The sequence below is a fragment of the Physeter macrocephalus genome, chromosome 12 (genome assembly GCF_002837175.3).
Source record: "Physeter macrocephalus isolate SW-GA chromosome 12, ASM283717v5, whole genome shotgun sequence".
Classification (NCBI taxonomy): Eukaryota; Metazoa; Chordata; class Mammalia; order Artiodactyla; family Physeteridae; genus Physeter; species Physeter macrocephalus.
In genome coordinates this window covers 70,048,608-70,057,306 of record NC_041225.1, presented here as the reverse complement: position 1 = coordinate 70,057,306, position 8,699 = coordinate 70,048,608, and positions in this window count along the sequence as shown.

Here is an 8,699-nt window from a genome sequence, read left to right as displayed (position 1 = left end):
ACCACACAGAGCCACATGGGAGCTGCACTCCAGAACAGAGTGGACAGCCAGGGGCTGTGGGAGGCTGCTTTGGAGGGTCAAGAGGATGAGGTCACCCTGGTTCCCACCGGGGGATGTGATTGGCTTGTTTGAATAATTTTGCAGGCTGGCAGGGAACTGAAACTTGGTACCCCGGGATCAGCAGGAAGTGCATCTGGCCTCTTGTAAGGAGGGTTGTTTGGCTACAGAACCCTTTCCCTGGGAGCAGACTGGCAAAGAGAACTTGTAATTATAGGCCATTTGAGACCCTCCCGATGTCATCAGATATCAAGGAAGCACACAACATCAGGCCTTAATTCTAGGACTTACACCACACAGACTATAGTACCATGACATCATTTGTTTATTACCTTGGAATTTTACTCTAGGTGTGTGTTTGTGAATGTCTTGTTTTCTATTGAAATTGTGAGCTACTCAGGGACAACCAGTGCTTCAAAAACAATGCACGTTATGGTTTGGGAAAATATTTACATTAAAATGATCTGTTCTTTCACATCTCAGTGATATTTTCAAATTTACTCATGTGAATACTGTTTAATACACCCAAGCTTTGTCTTAAAAATGGTTAGTTTTTTTAATGCAGCCAAACTTTTAGTAAAGGATATGCTAGGTAGAATTTAAACTTGTATTAGTAAAGAGTTTGAACTCATGGCTGGCAACGATGCCCACGTATACACAGGCTGCTGAATTAAAGACGTGATGTGCCGTGGATTGACAGCTCTAAACATTTAGAGTTACCCACGTTTGCTGACATTTCAGAAGAGCTAATGGGTTTTTTTTCCACTCTCTTTTCAAACAATGAATGAAACAATAAAATGAATGGGACATTGACATTCTTTTAAAAATCAGAGTTAAGCTACAGCATAAACACCAGACTGCTGATGTCTCAAATGTATTATTCAGACTGCATATTGTAGGCACTAATGGGGCCAATTAAGAGGTTTCATTGTTGCTAAATTGAAGCAAATTGGTATGAAGGAGGGAATGTAAGGAGGTCATAGACAGATTGGAAGAATTTACAGTATTTCCCCTCAACTTGCTAAAAAAATCTAATATTAAATCTAATATTAATTTTATTCATCTCAATTTAGGTCCATTAAACTAATTTTATTTTCTATAATTAAAATATTTGTTAAATTTTATGCAACTGAAGTGCAAATTCTTTCCCTTTTAGTTATGATATACAATTAGACAAATGACTGAAAGTTTCAACATTTAATAGATTTTTATATTGTCAGAGAATTCCATTATGTCTCTGAGATAGAATGTCTTTTCTTGTATGTCTTACAAATAATCCGATCGAGATCCATCACTGTGCAGACAAAATATTGTTGTTGTAAAGAAACTACCGATTTCACTTTAACATGAAAACTTAAAACTGATTTCCTTAAAGTAAAATGAGATTTCCATTGCTAAACTCAGTTGGCATAGGAATTTCTATCCAGAGAAAGACACTACTTTTAAGGATTAAGTGCTAATTCAATTTTTCTACTATTATAGTATAATTCTAAAAATTTTCTGGTGAAATCACCACTTATCAGTCCAAATTAGGTATTAGGAATTTAATGTATACATTTTTAAATAGGTTTTTTTTCTCATATTATAAACGGGATACATACTTATTCTAGAAAAATTTGGTAAACATAGATATTAATAAAGCAAAATCTTACCAGCTGGAGATAACCACTGTCCAATTTCAGTGGATTTATTTCCATTTCCCCCCATCAATCTAGGGTTGTGCTCTCCAATATGGTAGCCACTAGCCACATGTAACCTAGCCTCCATCCTCTGTCTCTGCTCTTTAGCAAGGCATCCAGGTCCTGTTTGGATTTTCCCTTCCTGCTCTTGCAGTCTGGAAATCACCTTTAGGTGGAAAATTGTGGCAATTTCAGGACTCACTTCATTTGCTCCCCTCTTCTCAGGGATCACGGTCCTGCACTGCCTGTTGTGCACTGTCTGAAAACAGTTGTTCCATGTATTTTGTCCAGTGTTCTGGTTGTTTACAAGGGGAGATTAAATCCATCGCTCTATTGTGGATAATAATGGAAGTTTTTGTCACCTTATTCTATATGTCTATTCTATGTGTCTATGCTTGGCTTATGTGAGGAATTGTTATAGAGGAATTTAACCTATTTTTTATATATTATCATGAATATGCAGTCTTACCTCTGTCATCTTACAATAGTTTAAGCCCTTGGAGGACTATTTCTTTTCCTGTATTTAACTCAACAAATACTATTGGGCACTTACTATGGCCATGCATTATTGTAGATGCTACAGATACAGCAGGGTACAAACTTACACAAATTCCTGCCCTAATGTAGCTTACAATGGGATGAAAGAAAATTAGTAAAATATGGAATATTTGTTAGATGGTAATAACCACCATGGAGAAAGTAAAGGAGAGAAGTAAGTAGGGAGTTTGGGGAGTGAGTGTTTGACAATTTAAATAGGGTGGCCAGGGAAGGACTCATTGATAAAGTGACATATACCCAAAGAGCAAAAGGAAGTGATATCTGTGGATGTCTGGGAGAAGAGCATTCAAGTCAGAGAAGATAGTAAGTGGAAAGGGCTGGGCACAGAGGCTGCCTGGGGCATTCAAGGAACAGCAAGGAGTTCCCTGTAGCTGGAGCAGGGGGAGCAAGGAGAGCAGCAAGAGGTAAGGTCAACAGAACAAGGGGAGGCCACATTGTTTAGGGCCCAGGAATGATCTGGGCTTTTACTGAGAGTAAAATAGATTTCTATCAGAGGGTTTCGAGCTGAGGAGTGATGTGACCTGATTTCCTTTTTTTGTGTGTGTGTGTGTTATGCGGGCCTCTCACTGTTGTGGCCTCTCCCGTTGCGGAGCACAGGCTCTCCGCGGCATGTGGGATCTTCCCGGACCGGGGCACGAACCCGTGTCCCCTGCATCGGCAGGCGGACTCTCAACCACTGCGCCACCAGGGAAGCCCTGATTTCCTTTTTAACAGTATCCCTTAATGCTGTGTTGAGTATAGACTGAAGAAGGGAAAAGGCAGAAGCAGGGAGTTCAATTAGGAGGCTATTATATGATGACTGAGATAAAGGGTGTTGCCTTAGAGTTAGTGAGAGATGCTCAGATTTGAGCATATATTTTTAAACTTTTTACTATGGAAAATATAAACAAACAAAAAGAGAGGGAATGGTCTATAGAACCTCTATGAGCCACACAGTGTTTGTCAACTCATGTTTAATCATGTCTTATCTATATCTCCATCCACTTTCTGGCCCTCCCTTCTTCCTACTGGATTATTTTTAAGCAGATTATGGACATTTGAAGACAGAGACAACAGGGTAATGAACAACAGAGAAAAGTCAATGATGAATTTTTTTAGTCCTCGGTTTTTGCCTTAAGCATCTCAAAATGAGGTGTTGCCACCATCTACAAAGGTGTAGAGTTTGTAGGAGGAGCCATCAGCTGAGGTGAAGTAAGTCTGTGAGAGGTGCAAATTAGGAACTCATTTTGGGACATTAAAATTTGAGATGCCTAATAGAAGTCCAATTGGAAATGGACTAGGCTGTGAGTTAGATGAACCTGGAGTTGAGAGAATAAGCCTGGATGGGAGATGTAAATTGTGGAGTTGTCAACATGTACATAATATTTAAATTTATGAGACTGGATAATATTACCAGAGGGATGAGTACAGATTAAGAAGAGAAGATGTCCAGGGCCTGAGCTCTCGGATTTGAGATTACAGAAATGAGGAGGAATCACACAAAAGAAGACTGAAAAGGTGTGAATAATGAGGTAAAAGGAAAATCAAGAAAGTGTGATGTCCAGGAAGCCAAGTGAAAACAAGTACTGATAGGTTAAAGTAAAGAGGAGGACAGAGAACTGCCCAGTGGAGTTAGAAACGCTGAACTGAAATCATTAGGGGTAATATGAGGAGTGTTAACAGGTGGGGGATCAAAAGCATGATGGAAACAGATTTGAGAATGGAGGGATTGGATTCCAGCCAGCGTAGACAACTATTTTCCAGGAGTTTATCCATAAATGGAAGAGGTATGTGGCCGTAGTTGGAAGAGTCAAGAGAGGAACAAATAACAGCATGTGTGTAGACGGGTAGGAGAGACTCATTCAATAGGAAACAAAAATTGCTGGTGCGAAAGTGAGAATGGCAGGAGCAGCATCCTTGTGGGTATGGCATCCAGGTGTCCAGACAATTCACCTATGGTAACAGGCAGGAAGGTAGAGGAAGTACTTGGGCACAAATGTGGGTAGGTAGGTAAATGCAATGGTAGAAGATTGGAGGAAGTTCTCTTCTGCTGGAAATAGAAATCACAGCCAAGGTTGAGTGAGGAGTAGGTGTGAAATGGTTGTCTAGGAGGGTGGGAGGGTGAATGGGTTAGAGAAACAGAACAGTTACTGGGCAGCAATTAGGTCATTGTTAAAGTGAATGCTAGAGGTTTTTTGTTTATCTTAATAATTAATTTTTTAGCCATGCTTTATGTATGGGCCTATTTTCAGTAATTTTTGCTTAAAACCTAAGTTGTTCCTAACTGTATAACTTTATACTGTATAGGTTATAGTTATATACGTTAAGAAAGTTTTCTTCTATCATAACTGATTTTTCCTTCTCTTTCAATTATTCTGCTTTTTCCCGATGAATTTCTATCATTGATTTATTGATGGGTTAGATAAGTGCTCTCTTTCTTCTAAATTAATAATTTTCTTTTTCACATCTTCATCTCTTTTTCCTGATGAACTTTTTAGATTATTCTCTTTACCAGTGTTTCCTAAAACTGCCAGACTATCAAAATCACCTGGGGACATTTTTAAACTTGCAGATTCTGGGACAAAACCCTTGGAAGATCCTGATTCATTCGGTATGGGGTGGAGCCTAGTAATAAGTCTATTTAAAATGCTCCCGAGGTAATTCTGATAATCACCTGGGTTTGACAATCACAGCTCTGTATCACTGTTGAAATTTGCCAGTTACTAATTCCAGAATGGAATTTTATATTTCAACTAATTTTCCTTAATCCATATATTTTATTTTAATCTGAATGTATTCTCCCCAGTGGCTCCCTGCTCTTCTTTCAAAGATCAACCTTCATTATACGCTATTGAGGACATATGCAGATGTTTCCTGAAATTTTATTTTTTCCTATAATAAATAACTTTTAGAGATAGGTACTTCCTCTGATTCTAAGGGGTATTTTTCCATTTACCTTGGCTGTAGTGCTCTTTTGAATTTCAAGATTGATTTTTTTTTCCCCATTTATTCATCTTTTAATGAGGAGAGTTTGGTTGTACACTGGCATTTGCCAACAGACAGTTTATCCCTCTCAGGTCTAAAACCTTAGAACGGTTGATCTGCCCTAATCCAGTATTTTGCTGTTGTTTTGTTATGAGATTTTCAGGAACCTTAAATTTTTTTAAAAAATTGTGAAATACATCATAGATATAGGATATATAAAATAACGTATAAAGTATGAATAATTATAAAAGGAACACTTACAGAGCTACCTTGCCTTGGCTTCCATGCTTTAAGTAAAGGGACTACCCAATTGGCTACTACCTGTTCCTTCTCTCCCATGTGTGCTGTGATTTAGTTTTATTATCCCAATCAGTGGAGAAAGAATAGTAGTTGGGATCAGAGAAGGGAGAGAAGGGTTGATTCTTCTTTTACTACCCTGGAAAATAATACCTGAGGAGAAGGATTTCTGTCTCATCTTTTTCTGATTGTTGTAGATACTGTGTCTCAGAAATAATGGTACATACCATTACCCACTTTATGCCAATTTCCTGGTTAAATATTGTAGGCATGTTCTTAATCCAGATTAATATGCACTGAATTCAGTGGAAATTCTGCTTTAATACTCGCAAATGATCAAATGACTGACTATGATCCTTGATCTTTAGAACTGTTTTGAAACACACACCACATTTCCAATACAATGAATTTCCTGCATCTTCTCTTTCTCTGTGTGTCTTCTAGTATTTGTAAAAAACTAGAAGAAAAAAAAAAGATACCACATTGGAAACTTGTATTCACTGATTCTTGCACAGATCATTGTGGCAACATGGAAAATAAAACTAATGAAAGAAAAATGTAGTTTAAGGATGAAAGAAGTATCTTAGACATCCAACCAAGAATGTATACTGTCCTTTCAGCGGAGGAGAAAGCATAAATCTTGCTCTCTAGAAGAGGGAAGAACCCACTTTCTACAGAAAAATCTGCTAATGAGATCACACAGTAACTAGACTTTTTAATTCTAAAATTTAAAATTTTCATCAGACTTTGGTTTTATTCAAAACCACTTGAACCTGTTAAGAAGAGGAAAATTACCTTTTACACGTAATTCTAAATGTTAAGTTAAAATCTTCAAGATATGCTTATAAAACACTTTAATTAAGCCATTAATTATATATTTGTATTTTCTCTTGCATATTTTAAAAATTTTGGTAACATCAAAATAGAAACAAAAGACAACAGAAAATCACTTTCAGAAATATTTTAGTTATCATGGACCTTTATGGAGGCCACTCTGAAAAAGAAATATTTTCAATGCTCAGTTGTCACAAAAATGAAATGGCTACAGGTAAAGTATACCTACCACACTGGCTTGACAAAAGTAATCAAGAGAATGGGCAATGCATTTGAGTTTAGCATTTATAAAACTTTAGAAAAGACCCCGGATGCTAAATTCAGTGTCTTTGTTGTTTTTGTTTCTTTTCAGTTTTTTGTTTGAGGCAGAATTCTTCTCAAAATACGTCTTATGGAGAATTCTAATATAGGAAAGAGATGAGAGTAGGACTACTCTGATTGGGACTCTTGGCTGCCCAGCTTCCTCATTGCCTTTCTGTAGTTCTCCTGGTACCACTTCCTGGGAGGTCTCTGTCTTCCTGGAATCCTGGAAGAAGTCCCAATTCTTGACTTTGCCATTGAGGACACCTAGGCACACAGCTAATTAATGGGTGGGCTGGGCCCAGAATGCAGGTGTTCTGATTCCTAGAGCAGAATATCCTCTACCATACCACACTGCCTATATTCAGTTCCCAAAATTAGTTCCAGACATGAAAATCTTGTCTTTTTAACAAGTCACGAACATTCTTTGATATCTGTATTAATGGAGGCCAGGGAGAAGTACTATATGAAAAATATTTGTGGACTATATATTTCCAAATACCAGCTGAATTTTGGAATTGGATTGCTTTTTCTGTTGTCTTTATGAGTTTAGAGACAGGTGCTTCTGAAAGATTCCTTCGATAGACAAAGTTGAAAATACTTCATTGTGAAAATGGTGACCAACTTCCAGAAAAGTCACACTAGTGGGTGTTGTGGCCATATCCACCCTGCACTTCTTAGTTCCCCCTTCAGTGCTTCTGTGCTCTTTGTTAACATAAGCACCTACTTTTGAAGCACAAGCCTTCTTCAGGCTGCAGGGAATTCCCCTGTACCTAGAGAGTCCCAGTCTCACATGAAAGTTGAATTGCTTCTTCTCAAGCTTAGAAGCCCACAGCCTTCTTAATAGAAAAATCTCCTGTTTCTACTACACCCCTGTTGCTTCTGTGCACCCAGACTGCTAAAGAGTGTCTTTTGCATCTTCCCTCCAGCCAAGTGCTTTACTTCTTGAGTTAGCTTTTTAAAAAGATAGGCATTTTTTTTTATAAATATGAAAAATAGTTACATGCTTTAAAAAATCATATACCCCTAATTCTGATGTGTTGTTTCTTGAGGAGGTTGTGGGCATGTGGAGTGTTGAGACTCCTGGCTGACAGTCATTGAAGTAGAGACCCATCTTTTGCTTAGTTGGTTTTTTTTTTCTTGTTTTTTAAAATGCCTAATTCTGTCAAAATTAAACCTATCAAGGTTTGTTATTATCTAAAATATGATATGTAAATTTAAAGGTCCCTGTGTAAGTCCAATATGAAATATGACACATTAAGTTTACTGTTAAATGTGCTATCTGGTCTCAACACATTTTTGAGATTGCTTTACCTTTTTCTTCTCTTGCTTTCTATCCATTTATGAACACCCACTTTTAATCATTATTTACAAGATTTTTCATCCAGTAATAGAACTTAGTTATGTATTAATCATTAAGCAACCTTGACTAATGTGATTCACTTTGTGCAGTTAGAAGATTGTGCCAATAAAGTGTGATTTTCTTATAAAGAGATTGGGGAAGGGAACTACCAGAGGAAATCAGGGTAATAAAGTGACATATTGGTGTCACTTCTGAGATCGTATTTTTCTAAAATCATTTGGCCTTCCTATGTGTAGAGATATAGATTTTATTTTCAACTCGACTGTGCAAGAAATTATTTTCCCTAAGTCAAATTGAGTCTGCTTCAAGTCCCATCCTGTCTGGGAGGTGAGAAGTTAAATCTTTCATCCCTGATGCTTTGTGCCCTCTCTCAAAAGGAGCACGTAAAGGGCCTGATGTAGAGAGAACATTCAGGAAAGACTTCTCTAGTCTCTTGTCCATACCAGTTACCATGACTACCATCCAAGCCACCATGATCCCTTGTAGTCAGGATGCTTTGCAGCACTTTTGGGGATAGGAATCTTACTAGGACTGGAAGCCCCTGGGCCTGGGATCTAGCTTCTCTGGGTGGACCACAGCTGTTTCCTTCTTAGATTTGGCCATCCCCCAGAGGTGCTGTTGGGGAGAAAGGCGCAGGTCTCCATCTC